This window comes from Lolium rigidum, chromosome 5 (assembly GCF_022539505.1).
Source record: "Lolium rigidum isolate FL_2022 chromosome 5, APGP_CSIRO_Lrig_0.1, whole genome shotgun sequence".
Classification (NCBI taxonomy): Eukaryota; Viridiplantae; Streptophyta; class Magnoliopsida; order Poales; family Poaceae; genus Lolium; species Lolium rigidum.
Genome location: NC_061512.1, coordinates 45,680,856 through 45,697,907, shown reverse-complemented (window position 1 = coordinate 45,697,907; position 17,052 = coordinate 45,680,856). Strand labels below are relative to the sequence as shown.

General features: G+C 42.2%; 1 long non-coding RNA gene and 1 pseudogene across 1 annotated transcript; both read right to left on the bottom strand.

Moving 5' to 3' along the window:
* Nucleotides 1-3,943: 3,943 nt before the first annotated feature.
* Nucleotides 3,944-5,309, bottom strand: LOC124655035. Its single transcript, XR_006988547.1, has 3 exons — nucleotides 4,910-5,309; nucleotides 4,368-4,449; nucleotides 3,944-4,287 (listed from the first exon to the last, which is right to left on the bottom strand). It is a non-coding gene; the product is annotated as an uncharacterized LOC124655035 (long non-coding RNA).
* Nucleotides 5,310-13,892: 8,583 nt separating this feature from the next.
* On the bottom strand, nucleotides 13,893-15,544 carry LOC124655914 (annotated as a pseudogene).
* Nucleotides 15,545-17,052: the final 1,508 nt, after the last annotated feature.

Here is a 17,052-nt window from a genome sequence, read left to right as displayed (position 1 = left end):
CTTCTTAACAGGAGGAGGCGCAGCAGCATCATCGGCATCATTATCTCCTCCGATAGGACTTGATTCAGCCGTTGTAATGAAATCGTCGTGTATCTGCTTACGACGTCTGCTCCTGAGGAAGGCATCATCTTCGGCAGCTTCCTCCTCTTGGACATCGCTGTCCTCAAGGGCATGCTGAGCATCCTCAGTCCCCTCAGAGTCATCATCATCATCCTCTAGTACCACACCGCTCTCGGGTGTGGGAGGATAGCATTGAGCAACGGTGGGAGCCTGTCGAAGAAAAGAAACTTGTGAGACACAACGGGAAAAGAAGTAATAACAGCAAGTGGAAAACGGCAGGGGAGTACCTCGGTCGGAAGATGGTCAAAGTCGTAAGGAGAACGAGCCGATGTCAGGATGATGTTGTCCTTCATGCTAAGGCACGTCAGCCGACGAACCTCGTCTCGAAGCTCATCTGCCGACAGGTCGGCAGAGCTGATCCTCGAGTTGTCGGTCTTGCCGGTGTATAGCCATAACTGGTGGGGTCGAGACATCAGCGGTTGCACCCGACGTTGTAGGAACACTGAAACTACTTCAGTGCCGCACATCGTCAAGCCTCCCGCGTTCTTCAGAACGATGACCCGCTCAAACAGCCTGTCGGCTGTCGCCCTCTCTTCGGGAGAAAGGGCGTTTCGCCAGGACTTTTTCTTCTGAGCCACCGGGACATCATCAAAATGAGGAAGATTTGAGCGCCACCCGGGCACAATGGGGGCGCGCAGATAAAACCACTTGTTGCGCCAGCCCTGGACGGACTCCTTCATTGGATAGTCAAAATAATTGACCTCCTTCCTAACAACAAAGCCAACGCCACCTACGACGGGGGGGCCATTGCTGCCGTTGTGGCGCTTCACGTAGAAGATCTTCCTCCAAAGACCCCAGTGAGGGTCAATGCCGAGGAAGGCCTCACAAAGAGTGATGAAGATAGAAAGATGGAGGATGGAGTTTGGGGTCAGCTGCCAGAGCTGGATCCCGTAAAAGAAAAGAAGGGAGCGAAGGAACTCATGGGCCGGAAGAGAAAGGCCACGGAAGAGAAAGGCAACGAACATAACAGTGAAACCCTTCGGGGGCTTTGGGCGAGAAACCGCACCTGGAAGACGAATATCATCTTCAGATGCGGAGATGAAGCCGAGGGCACGCAACCTGTTGATGTCGCGGTTGGAGATGGCGGAGGCGCTCCAATCGTGGCTGACATTGGCCGCGTCTGAGGTGCTGGCGCTCTTTCTTTTTCCCATGGCGTGCGAGGCTTGAGACGAAGAAGCAGAGGAAGAAAGAAGGTTTGGGTGAAGAAGATGAGCAGTAAAAAGCGTGGGAGGTGAAAAAATGGAGGCCCTCTATTTATGTTGCAACAAATTCTTGCGAGATCGTGGCCATAACTCCACAGGTATCGTGGGAGGTGGAGCGGATCTGGTTGTACACGTGGCACTTGGATGGAGAACGGAACCGGCGGCCCATTATTCCCACGTTGTGCGAAAATCGAGGGGACGCCTCGGTCGCCGCGCGTGCACTGGTAAAATCCTACAAACTGCCCGCGCAGGACTAGGGTGGGCCCGTCAGGTCAAGTCTTGTCAATCAAACCGTCGCAGCCGCACGTCAACAGTGACGTCACATGGATTGTCGCCAGCACTCGATGAAAAATGAGAAGTTATCGGATGAAAGATTTGAGTCTAAGCACAGACTGTGAAGCATCCGCACTTAGACTCGGGGGCTACTCCCATCGGGAGCGCTGACGCGCACCCGATAAAAAGAAGACTTGGAGAAAGGGACAGTTGTTCGATTCGAGTCTGCGCTCGGTTGCAAGCACCCATGCCCAGACTCGGGGGCTACTCCCATCGGGAGCACTGACGCGCACCCGACGGATCTTTTTTGCACTCCAGGATCATGCCCGGGGACTTGATTCTGTGTAGAGTAACGTTGTTTTGCCATCGGCAGTTAACCAACAAAAGTTGGGCACGTTACTTATCATCCCTTGCATGAGGAAAATATATCGGATGACCTACAGACAAACTTCGACAGAGGAAAATGTTCGAGTGGTACAACTTGAGTCTACGCACTGATTCCAAGCATCCGTACCTAGACTAGGGGGCTACTCCCATCGGGAGCGCTGACGCGCACCCGACAAAAGAAGATGATGCAGATTCAAGAACAATCAAGGAGAAGAACCTTGGGAGGAGGCATGCTTTAGTCTCTACCCGAACTACCTTCGGCTAGACACTCGGGGGCTACTGACGTGGGCATTACCCTTCGGGTAACCAATGTTGCCCTACCATATATTTCCTAGTTGGGGGCCCATGAAGACAGTCGGTGGCAAGGTGGGCCGCTAGGATGATGCAACGGAAGATACCTTGGAGTACAAGATACGGAAGGAGCCGAACAAGGAAAGTCTAGAGATAGATCTACTGTAAACCTAGTCGTACTCGACTAGGCCTCTTGAGACCTGGCCTCCTATATAAAGGCCAGGAGAGGGGCTTTCGAGGGACATAACCAATCTTAGCGATCTTAGCCAGCAGAAGCTTAAAGCTAGGTTACCCTACCGCTTAGCCAAACTCGACGAGATCTCAGCCGAACTATTCGGCACCCCATTGTAACCCATTATCATCATAATCTAGAACAGACATGCAGGACGTAAAGGTTTTACCTCATCGAGGGCCCCGAACCTGGGTAAATCGCTCTCCCCGGTTGTCTGTGAACCGATGTCTCGTGTCAGCCTGCAGGATTCCACCAACCCTAAGCCCCTATCAGAGGGCATTGCCGAGGAGCACCCTCGACAGTCGTTCTAATATTTTCAACCTACCTATGCATGCAAATTCTGCATGCAACTACAGAACATGCATTAATCAAACTAATTATAGTACACAACTAATTAGGTTCTAACTACATAAATAAAATAGATCATGCTTTCTTGTTTAAATCCTTACCTTGATATCTCAGATTGAGCAAACACTTGAGCAAACAATGAATCAGCTAAGAATTCTTGGGCAGCCAGCAGGAGACATCAACTACGTGAGCAAAAACTAAAGTGCACGAAGAGAAAGAGTATGCTGATAGTGAGAGTGCAGATATCGAGCGGACAAGTAAGAGACTTATATAATCAGCTCACCTCGACAGAATCCATAATCAGCAAAAGCTAGACCACCGAAAACAGATAATTTGCAACAGTTAAAGCAGGAAAAAGCAGATCAATCACAACATAAAAATCAGTGCTGCACAGCCATGCCGGCCTGTCGCCGAATCTTCCTCCCATGCACGGTCGGCCGGTTCAGGCCGGGCACTGCCTCCACCGTGTGTGGCGGCAAGTGCCACGTCGGCCTGCCACCACGGGAGCCGGCAGCATGGCCCACCACGGTGTAACGACGCTGGACGGCGACGGTGCAGCTAACGTGCCGCCACACAGCCCGGCGGCAAGCGCCACGTGTCGGCTGGGGGCGCTGCCGCCACACACGACGTGGTCCTTTTTGTCAATTTGCTTCACAGGTGGTCCTTTTTGTCAATAAATTGGGGTAAGTGGTCTCTTTTATCAAAATTTCAGGTTTATGCAGCTTATTTAAACACAATATTTTAGATAATGTCAAGGTTTCGATAGCGCCAGCAGTAGGAGAGCCTTTGTCTTTTGTACTGATAGTTCTTTCAGGACTGTAGAACATGAAATGTCTCTGTTTACTTACACCTTACCAATGCTCTTACTGAAGTGCCATTTAGATGTGCGCCTTGGCGCACGACCCCGTGAAATTTGCTATGCTTTCGATTTTCTATAACGACAAAAAAATAAGATGGAAAACGATAATATACTTTTCAGGTTTTATAAAACAAAGTTGATAGGATGAAATTAGGATGCAGCACACAAAATCACGAACAGATCGGCTCGCTCGTGAGCAACAAAAGCAAGCAAGAAATGCTTTGTGAAATATATATAATAAGCTCATAAAATGAAGAGAACATCATAAACATAGATGCTGGAACTATACAAAATTTCAAAGATATCAATCTAATTAACCTAGCAGATAATGGTGATACCCGTCAAAAGCAACAAAATGGACAAACTGAAAGAGGCTATAAACAACCTTACACTACATGAGTGCATAACAATTGTAAGTTCAGGAATAGGAGCCCATCATTTTCTCCAAACAATCACATGCTAGAGACTGAAGTTGATCAATTCAGAAAGAGATTTCCTCAGATAATCGCCTACTTGGTGACGCAGAGCAATATTGGCAGCCAACGAAGAATTTGCGTTGGGTTCAATGGTCGACTCTAGTGAAAGAAGATTAAAAAAAGATCAGCCATTATCATTCAATACTCCATTACAGACAAGTCAGGATGAAATGTTGTACCTAGCAGGGAGGACAATTATTTGAGGGATGTCTGTGTTGATGTACCATCTACACACTTTCCTCACGGCTAGAACCGTTTGCACTGCAAATATATGTTAACAGGAAAGAAAGAAATGATAGCATGCTGGCATCTCTAACAAAATGAAGAGCCGATACTGGAATAATCTCAGACAGTGGTGCCAACAAAAATAACAAGTAAATTTTCCCAATAAAACCTCAACGTGTTTCCAATAAAGCACTATCACCCCAAAGATCAAATTTTAGCACCTGGCCACTACGGTCAATGCAATAGCCAGACTATAAATAGAATGAACATATAGACATAGAAAGGAAGCACATGAGATTGCTGAAATCTTGTCAAGCACATCTGGACATCAGATGAAGAGAGTTGTTTGTCTTAGGACGAACTACATCGTTAGAAAGGTGAGGAAGGTCAAAGCATGACAGACCAAAATGCATGAGAGCGGGAATTTAAATCTTGTATTGGGGTTATATGTGTGAGGTTGAGGGAGCGGAATTTGTTAATCCAGAAGAGAGCATACCTGCGGCAGTAATGAATTCGTTGTACTTGCACACGTTCACCTTCAACAGCAGGTACCAAAAAATTTAGGGGCACGCCTTGGCGCCCTTCCACCGTTTTCTGCATTGGTAAACGGATTTATAAAACACTATACTGAACATTTATACAAATTGAAAGCATGCAGCATACATATGATTAAACTAAAAGATGTGATATTATTCTTTTAAGATGTGCTGCGAATTCTATGTAGAAACAGAGTACAAAGATAGAACCCTTTGAAGGAGAATCTCAATTGCATGAACCAAAGAACTGTGAGACTAATCTAGTTTACAAATGAAAAACAAACATTACCACTAAGCTTTGGGAGAACATATACATATCTCTATTTTCTTTACCTACAGAAAAATACAACCTACATATGGAGTCTATACCAAGCTGAGTACTACCAAGATACTAACTCAAAATAGAAAATATTGTTAAGCTTGAAGCACAACATTTGAATGAGCCCTCTTTCTATCATTAATTAGTGAAATCAATCTATAGATAAAAAATATATCACGTGGGATCCTAGTATAGTCAGTCACATCCCTAGATGTTCCCTTTTGCTTAGGTTAATTAGTAACCGCCAATTTGACAGACCGTGGCCAAATCAATCGACCAATATTAACACTGAAGAACCATCTCGGCCAGCGGCTTTCGTCCCTAAAAGCGGTGAGGTCAGCCAATATTATGGTCTTCCATGTCGTAGATGTGGTGTGGTGTCGTGGCACAGGGCTCCTCACACATGTAGATCCTCAGGTTGATGTAATCGTCATCTCGTGCGGCGGGCTCGAGGTCGTGCTCCTCCTTCGCAACGCTGCAGAGGAATATTAGGAAGAAAATTGAGTGTCAACAACAAACAAATGTAAAATAATTCTCAGATGCAAGTAAAACAAATAAACTGAAGTTTCTAGGATCACCTCTAGATTTTGATGTGCGCCTTGGCGCACGACCCCATAAAGTTCATGCCAATGTACATTATATATAGCGGCAATAAAAATTAACTACCAACATGATAATACACTTCTTATCTTTTTCACAATACAATGTCCCTAGAATGGAATTAGGATAAACTACAATGAACTATAGTACCTTGTATAAATTCAATATTTTGTATTTTACACTAAACCTGCACCAAAAGGTGGGTCACCAAAGAGGTCTTTTCTAGTATAAACAATTAATGCTAGTTGCTTGGAATGTATATATTTTATTGTCGATTAATTTAATAGATAGAATTTAGATTTTCATGATAGTGGCATCGACGTGGATATTTGTTAGATGTCACGTAAGATAGGCAATATTCGTTGGATGTGAGGTAATAGATGCAATATAAGTAACATATGTATATTTAAGTTAGATTACGCAGATAATTTTGACGCCAACACATGTTTCTACTTAACTGAACCAGACTGTGCTGATACATCAATGGAGGGATATAGCTGCATTACATAGATGTTGGATATAATATATAGCACGGTAAGGTGCTTACATCTTTGATTTTGGGAAAGCAGACATTTTGAAGCAAGAAATGGATCTAATCCAATTCCTTATTCAATTTACTAATATGTTTCTCCAGATCAAAGATTTTCCGTTATGAAAATACTTGGAAGTTCAGAAATGACTTTGTCAACTTGGTAATCTGTAACCTAGAGTCACATTTCCCTGAATAAAGACACAGTGAAATGAGTTAGCCAAACTCGGAAACAGCCAAGAAAAAATATTGAGAGGTGGAGGAAAATTCTGAAACCTGACAGAAAAGTTCTGGACGCGAACAAGTTTACCTTGGCCTTTATGGACTGGCTCTAGGAAGGTAGACCCCTAATGAAATCAGAGGGCTTCTTCAGAAAATGGTTAAGCAAAAATTGAAAGTTCAGTTCACTCAATTGCTCGTGAAGAAAGACAACGTGGCAAGGTAAAATTAGTACCATAAGGTTCTATCATGCAAGAGCGTCATCAAGGCTTAGAACCAACCAAATAAAAATTATTCAATATGATGGACTACCGCATTAAACCCAGGAGCTAAGAAAAAAATTCTGGGAGAATACTACCGAAAAATTATGGGGACTGGGGCATCATCTACCCCTATGATTGATCTTCGCAGTTGTATCCGAACATGATTAATCTGGCATGGTTAACTTATTTATGAACATTGGCTAACCTGAATTCTAACAGAAGAAAAATACACTAACTAACCTGAATTGTATATCAATATCTTTAAAAAATCATTATTAGTAAACATGACCAGACAGTAGACAACCCGTTACATTAGTAGACTGCGGTATCAAGGGCCAAATTCATGTCCAGAATTGTGAGCACAGATAGGCCAGGCCACATCTTATGTGGCATAGACAAATCTTGATTACACATCTTAGACCCTTTTATTTTACTGAAGATGACATGGCAAACAAGAAGAAAATCAACCCGTGATAATTAAGTACATAGATGACAACTATTAATAAAACTACATCCATAGAAAGTGGAATGCCATAATGTGTATAAACTCTTTCTAATAAATATGGCTTGTGGTGTCGAGTGACTGCATTGCGCTTAGAATAAAGACAAACGGTGTTAAGATCCCTGCCCCGGTTTTGAAGATGTACAATTCAAGCAACCGAGACATTTTCTGCTCGGCATACTACCATGAATACTATTTTCAGTAAAAGGTCGGCCCAGGAAAGGAACTTGTGTGCATGGAAGGGTAGTGCCAAAAGTAAAACCATGTATTCAGAGAATAGTTAGGTAGACCAATGTATAACAAAAAAGAGATTGGGGAAATAACACATATATAATTTAAGCTAAAGTGACACAGGGTGTTCATACCATGTTTGCAATTGGTTGGGAAAGACATCCACACAAATCCTTCTCTGAACAACGGACGATAGGAAACCCTCTTAAGCAAAAGTAGAAGACACCAAACTGCTTAGGAGAAGAAAGCATATGCTAAACGATGGGAAATTAAAAATTATTTTAAGTTATATCACCCACAACAAAAAAGTATCATCCGAGACCAAGGAAAGTGTATGTAGAAGAGACAGATAACACAAGAAGCAAATAACATAGGAAGACAGAAGGGGTAAAAAGGGAATGTAGTAGCAAAAACCTTAATGTCAAGCTATACATGAATCTGATTGAGTCTAGGCATGATTGAGTCTAAAAAATTGTATAAGCATGGTACCACCATCGAACTAACTAATATTTTAAAATGACAAGGCAAATCAGAACGTTCAGAGGAAAAAGTACCTCATTATTCTTTAAAAATAGCATGTAGTAAGAGAAAATGGCTAACCATGATAGGCACAACAGGATATCAGATATTAAATTATCCAATAGTACAAAAATAATCACCTTGCAGGTCATGACATGTTCTCCCTCTCCCTTCCTATACCCGACTCTCCTCAGTCTCGATATCTCACAAACCCTATCCTCCCAGAAGACAACGACGAAATAGTGCAATTTCAAGTACAAATGCAAGAAATCAGGAACACCTAACAAAGAGTGCATATTAGAAGTTGCTGCATAAAAGAAAAACAAAAGTCTGGAGGAAGAACTAATATAACAGTAATATTTTCTTCATTCAATCAATAGAGAGCTTATACCTAATTCTGAAGCAAAGGAGGGAAGGCATCTCGTCTATACTTGTCTAGCTGGGACGTTGGCCACACCAAGTAGTGTGCTCGCCATTGCGAGTGTTTGACGACGGTCACGTCAAGTAGACTGTGGAGATGTTGGTTGTATCCGGCAAGCCTTTGAGCGAGCCCGCGCCTTGTGCTGAGTTTCTTCTCTCTTCCGCATGTGATTTGTTCAGATATCCGTGTACACTCCAACATGATCAAGCAACCAGCAATGAAAAGGAATCAATTGAAAGAAACAAGCTAGCTATCTTTATTCTTTATAATTTTCTGTAAAATTCCACTCTTTTTTACCAGATTCTGCATGTCAATCAGTTATTTTGAACTACACACCCAATCCTCGCGATAATATAACAGATCGATGTTGAAAGCAAATGTGAGAAAACATAAGTACTGGTTTCAAGGTTCAAAGATAGTAACATAACATAAAAGAGTGTCTATAATTTGTTTGTGTAATGATTTCTTGCTATTTTACCCCTAAGAAAGCTTAAACTATGATTGAAAGTAAGTTCGAGTTCAAGAAATTGTTCAAAGAAATTGTTTCTTGATTATACATATCGGGTATGTTTGATTCCGCAAAACTATACATCTTTATTCTACAAAATAGTAAGGTTGTTTAAACAAATTTGTACTTTTCTTTTTGGCAAAGCTAGCATAGAATGTTAGCTAACTTATTGATTTGTGTTCTAGGCAGATGCTGTGTGGGAAAATTACCGAAGCATGCACAAGGCAATGTCCGCAGGGAACACCCAATAAAAAGCAAAAGAAGAGAAGCTCTGATCGTAGAAATCGGTAGAGAAGCAAAACAACCGGCAAGCACCAGGACACATGAGAGAAGACCTACCTGGAAGTAAGTCATGACAAAGTTTAAGTGCACACCTTCCTATTGATCTACTGATGGCTTGATTTTAGCATGTAGATAAAAAAACTGGTCTTTTATCTTCACTCAAGTAGATCAACAATCTTGATTTTAACACTTTTGTACACTTCCATCGCCTATACCAAGAAAACCGTGTGTACATATTATATCAGAAAAATAATTGTCAAGTGCCGACATTCAGCATCTGCCAACCATATTACAACATAAGAGGAAACATACCAGATTATCCAGCCATTGTTCTAGGCTTCTTGTGTCAGTATGTCACCCCTAGATTCCTCCGCAAAAATCTCTTGCTAGAACAAATGACAACACACATACAAATACTTGTAATTTTGTATTTAAGATGGTACCACTTCATTAATCGGGCAGTGAGCAACATGCCTGATCCTTCAGCCTGAATGTTCAAATATAATTTCCACTTTAGTTAGAAGCTAATTTACGAAAATATGAAAACATGTAGTAGAGATACTTTTAAGCATGAGAGAAACATGAATAGTAGCACAAAGGTTCAAGTTCTCTAGACAGGAAGATGTGAATAAATGGGGAAAAAAATGGGCGAGGATTATCCTTGTAAGTGTGATTTATCTATTTATCCAAATAGAGGCACTTCCCTCAAATCTGAATATCCCAAACAGAGGCACTTCCATGGTTATAAGATTTTGATGTGCGCCTTGGCGCACGATCCCGTGAAGTTTGTGTCAATATTCATATTGTATACATTTGTAAACACCAATGATAATCAAGCATTAACGGAGTTTGCTAGGCAGATTGACAGCTATGGAGAGCCAAATGAGAAACCAGCGATCCTCTCTTTATATTAAATATATATTTCTTATAGGTATAAATACATGATTCTGAGATAACAATAGTAAAACACAAGGGTCCCTCTAGGGTCACAAAAAAGTTGTTCCCTTATTTACAGAGTGCAAGATGAAACATTAAACACGGGAGAAACAATGATCTCATATCACTACCTAGAACAGAACATATGGTATTTAGACTCCCACAATGTAGGTGAGCTCAAAATCACAATGGATTGAGTCATCTTCATCTCAGCTTCGGTGAAGACAGACCCAGTCACATATGGATATGCCGATTAAAATCAATTGCCACAGACCGAATGTCAAGGAGACTGACATCGTGTACATAAGGGTAGAACATAGCTTTGGTCACAAATTGACCTTCTCCAATGGCTCGGCTCTAGCACTTGGGGCATGGAAGCTATAGTTTCTCCATCATGGCTTTTAGCATGACACTGGCGGCTATATTGATGGCCTCCATCGATTCTCTAGCATGGATTCTAACCTGACCTGAGTAGAAAAGGTACAGTAGTGAGAGCCCACAATAAGAATTTCGAGAATTCAACTTTGAAATTATGAAGTGACACAAATTCTAAGACGTAAAGCCCCGACTTACACGGTCAATTGACCAAGCTAATAATTGAATATTTCAAGAATACCAATATTCTAATGAGTTGGTAGCATTATTTTAGCTAGCTCTAAGCCTCTTACTTAATTCTTTATGCAACATACGCCCTAAAGAATGTTTGGCTTATCTCTAAGCTGCGATAAGTATTTAGAGCCAGAGGGAGTAGATAGTTTTCTAACAACAATATGTACAACCACCGCTTATAAATAGTAGTAAGCAGGGGCTTTCTCTTAAGGAAAAAGAACTATGGTATTATCCAAATGGATTTCTACGCTAGTAGTATATAAAGACCATTTGGAGCTAAAAGCAAGTGTTAGGCTGGTGACATGCTTCATACAATAAAATGACCTAAAAATCATGGCAAGCTTCTTGGGAGAAACCGAATGAATTTAGTAACTTAGCAGACAGTACAAGAGGTTTTCAGTAAAGCATGGCAGATTAAATATGCAGTACATTTTATTCACTTAAATGGATAGGGGACCAATTTATTGCTTGCAAAATAATAGAACTCACCTTTTTGCTCTGATATAAGATCAACGGATTCCATCAAGGCCAACTAATAATTTGTAAATTGTTGTTCTAATCCAAATAACTGAGGCTCTCTTCTACGCAGCTGCATAGTCTTTATATCTCCTATTCTCTGTGGATACGACAAGTTATGGCATATACAGACAGCTTCTGGACCATCCCCTTTTAAAAAATGGCACACATGTTTACTGAGATGCATAAGTAGAAAATAGAGTTCTGAAGACAACTAAAAGAACAAAATGCAATTGATCCAGCTAAATACACTTGACACTATCAAATAAGATACGCTTTTCTTTGTAACCGTAAATAAGGGATCCTTGTACTACCTCACGAGGGACACCTCACATGCTTAAGTGCTTAACATATGCAGTAATCTGACGTTCATGGCCACTAATGCAGAAATCCAGTAGCCAATGAGTGAAACACCAATGGAGAATATTCATAAACTTCAACTAAAAAAATGTGCATAGTTCTGAACTAAATAGCATATAGGGCCTAACATAACGGTATAAATCATGGATGTATGATTCTCCAAAATAGGTAATTTCATAGAAAATAAACATTGGAATATAGAATGATACCTGCTATAGCGTTTGAGTAACAATTTCAAAACTTTGAAATGAAATGCCCAGTGCTTCAAAATTAACATGTATCTCCATTCAAGCAGTATACTCTAGTAATAATAGTATAAATATGCCATGAGATTTACAAACCAAAGAACTCAAGAATCGGTTTCCATAAACACTACACATTTGGTAGATGGATTAAGAAAAGCTACTTGTTGCATTTCATGGCTTTATAAATTTTGTGAACAAATACCACAAAGGGAGCTTGATTCAGATGAATCTGAGTGTCTAACACAACCATTATCATAGGCACTTCTTAACAGCTATTTCTTAAAATTACCACGGTACAGTTAACAAATTATGCAACCGATTCAACTCACAAGGACTTCATGATACCAGGCTAAAAGGCTCTCCAAGGTACGCATCTACAAAATCATTCAGCTTAGTACCCTATCCCATATTTCCAATTTTCTCGAAATGCTTCCTAGCTCCTAGTAACAGTACGCCAAGCACCACAAAGGCATGGACAACAGGAGGCCAAATGAATTTTCTTTATGAAAGGGTAGCGAACTGAAAATATAGAAGTGAATTCCACGGGACAGGAGGGGTGATTCAGAACCTGATGGGTCCCTATTGTTACTCTGAGGACAAGCGTGTTTGGGAGACCAAATATGCATCTTGAAGCAGATTGTCCTGACCTGAGATTGCAGAATGCTACAATCGCGAATGTTACTCTTTTTATTCAAATCAGCCAGCTCTTAAGAAAGGCTGAGGTAACTATGGTTGTCTTTCCGTGAAAGCTATTGATTCCCCGACCCCTTTTCCTGCGATTAGTTCTTGTTCTCCTCCAAGAAGCACAATTTTACTTCACATCGAGTAGCCAACAATTTCAGTATGGGAACACTGATCTAGCATACACATGTAAAGTGAGGAAACATAAGGTGTACAGATAGGTACCTCGCGGTTATCGACTATTATTTAGTTCATAGAGGAATTTACTTCTTGAATTTTTTTCTCTTTCATCTCCTGGACAACATAAAAATGGTAATCAAGAACAACTCGAAACACCAAAAACATGTCATTTACTTAGACCTTCTAGACAAATTATAAGAGTTAGATGCACATAGAAACTTTGGAATGGAAAACACAACCTCCTTGCTTCGATTGCCATATGTCCCTGGAGGAGGACCAGAGCAGTACTTGTGACCGAAGAGGAACATATTTGACCCACCCAATCTTCAGCTCATAGTCGTACAACACCTAAGATAAATAATTTCAGTAAATTACAAGCAAAAGTAGAAGTAGTATTTCAAACCGATCCATAACACACTGCAGTGCCAATAGACAGTACCAAATACTATGTCATGGGGTGGGTAAAGCCAGCTTTACTCGGCGGCTCCCTTCGGGGCCTCCCTGATCTCCTCCTCCGCGGTGTCCTCCCGAAGCCAAGACAACATCGGTTACGAGATAGTTCATAAAACAGGGACGTTTTTTAATAGCACCGGAAGAAAAGTATGTGTTTGAGAGATTGCCGGTACCGTGATGTCCGAAGACCACAGGGTCAAGTTGTCACGAAGGAGTTGCATGATCAAAGTGATGTCCTTGTAGGATTCCTCGCTCGGGGTGTCCAACTCCGAGATGGCCTCATCGAAAGCCCGAAGTTAGGAACATCATCATGATAAGAAGTTGCAAACAATGTTTCAAGAATGATGAAACGATTATGAAAAGAAATACGATAGGAGACTGAAGTCAATGTGCCGAAGAATTACTTCTTGGAATTAACTACGACAAGTTACTACAAAACATGTTGCCAAGTACTCAAATTTGTAGCAATGAAAAGATTACTGAGTGTGATTATTAAGAACTTTGGAACTTCATGATGAATAGTTAGCCAAGTTTTGCTACGGATGCTTTTATTTTTGATCCGAGTCTTCTCTAGAATGCACTACAATATACCTAATAGAAAAGGCATTTGGAGAACAGGTCAAGAACAGAATCTCATTCATGTGTCATGACAGCTAACGAAACACCTGGGTCAACCAATAATAAGGACAGATACTTAATGATAATAATCATTTGAGATTAGGTACATGAGTGATCTGCATGTTTCTTTTTGTGGGCTCACTCAGCGCCTCGGTTGACAAGCAATACAAGGATTTTGCTTGTCTCCCAAAACAGAGCTAAATATTATGGAAGTTCCATTGGTTCTACAAGTCAATGACAAAATAGTAAGGAAGACAACTAATCTGAAGTGTCTCGTGCTCTGCCCATGATACAAGCAAAAAGTGATCGCCAAAATATAGCAAGGAAGGGGTAGTCAATTAGCAGTAAGATCAAATTGCTTTCGTTCTCAAGTAGTGAAATTAAAGTGTGATGATGCATAATATAATCTACTGCATCACCTAACGGCTATTCTTATCCCTTTATTGTGCTTACAATACTGCTTTGCGAAGTCAGCAATGTAAAGATGACAAAACAGAATATTAGCCGAGATGGCTGCTGCTCTAGCGAGTGATACACTGTTAGTAAGGCATGCATGTATTATGATATTTTCAATTTGTAATTACCGAGTTGACTAAATAAAACATGAAGGCTTCATTCAGGAAAAAAAAATTCACTACACATATATTGTGTACCTAGCGAGGCACAAACAAAAAACAGAGCGAGTCTAGGCTGGTGCGGAAAAACTAACCCGCTTTGCGAGGTTGCAAGCACGATCAGGCGAGTTGAGGATCTCATAATAGAACACCGAGAAGTTCAGCGCCAGCCCAAGCCTAATGGGGTGAGTTGGAGCCAGCTCAGCCAAAGCAATATCCCGAGAGATTGTAGACAAACCAAACCATTTAAGTAAGGGAAGTACACAAGCTAAATAAATCACAAAGACATGTTTACAAAAAATTATAGAAGAAAGAATGATTCTTGAGCAAGAATTTATATGAAGATAAAATGGTGAACCTGAGCAGCCTTGTATGCCACCATGGTATTCTCAGCAGCATCCTTCCTCTCAGCCCCACTCTTGAATTCGGCAAGGTACCTATTAATCACAATTGATTGATTCAGAGGTCAATGAAAATTCACAATCCATTAATTAATTAATGAAGAATGTCTGCTTGCCGGAGCCGGCCATCATACTACTATTATTGTTACCTGTAGTAGTCACCCTTCATCTTGAGGTAGAAGACCTTGGACTCGGGAGCGGTGGAGGAGGGGACGAGGTGGGTCTCGAGCAGCTTGAGGATGCCGTCGCAGATCTTGGTGAGCTCGGTCTCGATCTTGTCGCGGTAGTCCTTGATGAGTGTGACGCGGTCCTCGTTGCCGCGGCTCTCCTCCTTCTGCTCGATGGAGGAGATGATGCGCCGGAGGCGCGACGCGCCCCGATGATGTTCTTGTAGGCGACGGAGAGCAGGTTGCGCTCCTCGACGGTGAGCTCCTCCGAGTCGACCGTCTTGGCCACCTTCTCCATGAACTCGACCATCTCCTCGTAGCGCTCGGCCTGCTCGGCGAGCTTGGCCATGTACACGTTCTCCTCCCGGGAAAGCTCCGCTGGCGCCGACATGTTTGATGGTCACGGCTTGTTCCAAACACCAAATCTGCAGGATCACAGGTAAAAAACAACAACGGTCAGCTTACTGTTAGCTCCGAAAAGAAATTCTCAGTATTTGATAAATGTGTATACAGAAAGCAACACAAATTGAGAAGCAGAATCGCAAGAGAAGCAATTCTGCCTGTTTCTGTTCCTGACAGGCCAGGGCCAAAAAACAAATACAGGTCTGAAGTTTGAATTACGTATTGTACAAGAGAAGTGTTGCAAGAGAAATCTAGAGTTGGAGGTCAACTAAATCCCCCTTGTATCGCATCATGTCCTCGGATCTAATATGGTTTAGCAAATCAACAGACGAACGAAACACGAATTACGCGAGCATACACCTGAACCAAAGGATTCCCCACAGAAAACAGGATTTGGCGGGGTCCGCGCGCGTGCTACGAAACCTGCTAATCCGGCCGCAGATAGATCACGGCGATTGTACGACAGTACAGTCCACTAAGCACGGATCAGCTTCGCACGGAACGACATGCTTTGCCGAAAAATTCGTGCAGACGGGGCTAAAAATCGCGTGAAACAAGCGCAGATCGGGACGGGCAGCGGCCTAACCAGCGAAGATCCAGCAGAGCAACTCTACCCGTATGAAAATCATGAGAGGTAGGGAGGGAAGATTGGGGGAGAGAAATCGCGGACGAGCGGGCTGTACCTGCGGGTGCGTGCGTCGGCGCTGGTCTGGTCTGCTCCTGGTGCTCTCGTTCGAACATGGGAGAGGAGGCGGCGGAGGGAGACGAGATGGCATGGGGAGGCGGAACGAGGCGGAGGCTCGGCAGCCGCCTCTAGCGAGGAACGCTAGGAAGAGGAGAAAACGGAGGGTGCGGCTAGGGTTTCCACCGGGAGCTGCTCCTTTTTATATGACGCGGTAAAAAAAAACGAACGGCCGAGATCCGTTGATGGGATGATCCGACGGCTCACGTGCACTAATCGCTGTGAGGCCCCCGTGGGGGGGTGATTCAGAACCTGATGGGTCCCTATTGTTACTCTGAGGACAAGCGTGTTTGGGAGACCAAATATGCATCTTGAAGCAGATTGTCCTGACCTGAGATTGCAGAATGCTACAATCGCGAATGTTACTCTTTTTATTCAAATCAGCCAGCTCTTAAGAAAGGCTGAGGTAACTATGGTTGTCTTTCCGTGAAAGCTATTGATTCCCCGACCCCTTTTCCTGCGATTAGTTCTTGTTCTCCTCCAAGAAGCACAATTTTACTTCACATCGAGTAGCCAACAATTTCAGTATGGGAACACTGATCTAGCATACACATGTAAAGTGAGGAAACATAAGGTGTACAGATAGGTACCTGCGGTTACTGACTATTATTTAGTTCATAGAGGAATTTACTTCTTGAATTTTTTTTCTCTTTCATCTCCTGGACAACATAAAAATGGTAATCAAGAACAACTCGAAACACCAAAAACATGTCATTTACTTAGACCTTCTAGACAAATTATAAGAGTTAGATGCACATAGAAACTTTGGAATGGAAAACACAACCT